This window comes from Lepus europaeus, unplaced genomic scaffold (genome assembly GCF_033115175.1).
Source record: "Lepus europaeus isolate LE1 unplaced genomic scaffold, mLepTim1.pri SCAFFOLD_3_1, whole genome shotgun sequence".
Lineage (NCBI taxonomy): Eukaryota > Metazoa > Chordata > Mammalia > Lagomorpha > Leporidae > Lepus > Lepus europaeus.
This window is the reverse complement of record NW_026909276.1, coordinates 7823230-7826002: the sequence shown is the minus strand read 5'-3', so window position 1 is coordinate 7826002 and position 2773 is coordinate 7823230. Positions and strand designations below refer to the sequence as shown.

Here is a 2773-nt window from a genome sequence, read left to right as displayed (position 1 = left end):
TATTTTAAAATACTGTTCCACTGCTGAAAATATTTGAGCCACTGGAAAGACAGATCATATTAGAAAAAAAATTTTTCATTAACATTTTCTACTTTCTAATGTTCTTTATCAAAGAAAATCATTCAAGAACTTGAACTTCCCATTACTGATATGCCCATGCTCCTACACGGGCATATCAGTAATGGGAGACCAATCACACTATGCAAAGTAAACATAGATTAAAACATTTCATCTAAACCACTAGTTTCCAAGCAATGATGTTTGAAGACTTTGATAGTTCCTCAGGAACTGCATGCAGTACAGGTGTGGTGAGGTTAAGCTATTATGGTTCTGAGAGCTCTCTTTGATTGAATCAGTTGATATTATCTGCATGATCAATGAGAATTGGACATAGGGTTTTATTTTATATAAGGGTTTGGAGAAAATGAGCTTGAAGAAAAATGTTTGACAAACAGTGAAATAAGGATGTAAATCAAAAAATAGATCTTGTAACTACTGACATTTTAATTACATTTTGTTTTGTCTAGAAGAGTCTAGTGTTTAGTATCTCTAGGATATGTCATACTGGAGGAAACAGAGAAAACCTCTTCATTTAGCCAATCAATTTGAAACATGTTCTTTTCTCACAACACTGACTCATCTAATGACTGAGGAATGTTCCCTTTTGAAAAATGATAAAGCAGTAATATGTGGCCATCTTGCAGCCAATACTGGCACATATCACATGGCCCCCATGGCTGGAGGGGGTGTGGCATATCCCTCATGATGCCAGAGGCACTCCTTCTGGTAGAGCTGGATGGAGCTGCTGACTAACTGCTCGTACTTCTTACTTAACCAGAAGCTAGCATTTCTTCCGTAGAAACATCATTGTCTTTGGTGCCCTCTGACTTACAGAAGACTCCCTGAATGTGATGCAGCTGCTTGAAGATCTCATGTGCCCAATTTGTTGCAATCTGTTTGATGATCCTCAAGTTTTGCCTTGCTCACATAACTTCTGCTAAAAGCACCTGACAGGTCTCATAGAGGGGACTGTGCAGAATTTATTGTGGAGACTATCATCATTCAAGTGTCCCTCCTGCCGTAAGAAAATGTCAGCTACTGGAGTTAGCAGGCTGCAGGTTAATTATTCCCTGATGGGTATTGTGGAAAAGTATAACAAGATCAAGATTTCTCCCAAGATGCCAGTGTACAAAGGACTCTTGGGGAAGTCCCTCATTGTTTTCTGCCTGACTGATATGCAGCTGATTTGTGGGATCTGTGCTATTCCTGGTTACCTCACCAAGTATGTCTTCTGATCTATTGAAGATGCCTATGCTCAGGAAAGGAATGCCTTTGATTTCCTCTTCCAGAGCTTTGAGACAATGTGTAGGTGAGATGCTCTTCCTCACTTGGATACCTTGGAAGCTAGCAAGAGAAAATACTCACAGTTACTGACTAAAGATTAAGATGAAATTTAAAAAAAAGATGAAATTGGCCGGTGCCGCGGCTCACTAGGCTAATCCTCCGCCTTGTGGCGCCGGCACACCGGGTTCTAGTCCTGGTCGGGGCACCGATCCTGTCCCGGTTGCCCCTCTTCCAGGTCAGCTCTCTGCTGTGGCCAGGGAGTGCAGTGGAGGATGGCCCAAGTCCTTGGGCCCTGCACCCCATGGGAGACCAGGAGAAGCACCTGGCTCCTGCCATCGGATCAGCGCAGTGCGCCGGCAGCAGTGCGCTACCGCGGCAACCATTGGAGGGTGAACCAACGGCAAAGGAAGACCTTTCTCTCTGTCTCTCTCTCTCACTGTCCACTCTGCCTGTCAAAAATAAAAAAAAATAAAATAAAAATAAAAAAATAAAAAAAAGATGAAATTAAGAAATTTTTTGAGAAGTTGAAACACACATTGGATCAAAAGGATAATGAAATCCAATCTGACTTTGAGATCATGAAATTTGCAGTTCTGCAAGCTTATGACCCAGAGGTTAACCAACTCACCACCACCTTACAGGAACGATGATTGGTCTTTAACATTGCTGAGGCTTTCAAAGACTTGTCAGAACCCATGATATTTCTGCGATAGATGTAGGAGTTCTGGGAGAGAATCAAAGTCATCAAGGAAATCCCTTTACCTGCCTCTTAATTTTCCCAGAAGCCCTTTGATGAAGAACATTGACCACGAGAACATCAAATTAGTAGATGTGGATACTTTCTTTGCCTCTGGGCACTGTCACATTCATTAGCAAGATTCCCTGGCACTTTCATCAGTTATTTGAAGTAGTCCTTCTGCTTGACTTTCTCATTTTCTTCAGTCCCACTGCATCCCTAAAGTGATCTTTATTTGATGAATATGCAGGCAATTCACTCTGTCAGCCTATGTTCTTTGGGTGTGTGCACCTTATTAGCTGTGGTCTCACCAATCCTTATCCACACTAACACAGAAGGCCTCTATGGCAATCCTGACAGCCAGAACAAGTACAATGGCTTACTGAACTCCTGGAGAAAGATCGATCTGTAAGGGCAGTTCATGACATCAAAGCCACAGATATCAGGTTAGATAAATTAGATTTAATGCACAGGTACATTTTGATGGATGAGTTGTTACAAGACTTTATTTGGAAGGACAAGATTTTTGACTAAGTGATATACGAAATTGAAGATGTGAAACACTAGAACTAGAGACCTTTGCACTTAAACTTAGAAAAAATATCATTGATGCCTTAGGAACTGAAGTCCATAGACTTGAGAATGAACTAAAACATGAAATCCTGAAGTTCCATGTGTAAATCTAGAGATATT

General features: G+C 41.1%; 1 pseudogene; it reads left to right on the top strand.

Moving 5' to 3' along the window:
• The first annotated feature begins 911 nt into the window (after nucleotides 1-911).
• LOC133755166 (E3 ubiquitin-protein ligase TRIM13-like) lies at nucleotides 912-2308 on the top strand (annotated as a pseudogene).
• Nucleotides 2309-2773: the final 465 nt, after the last annotated feature.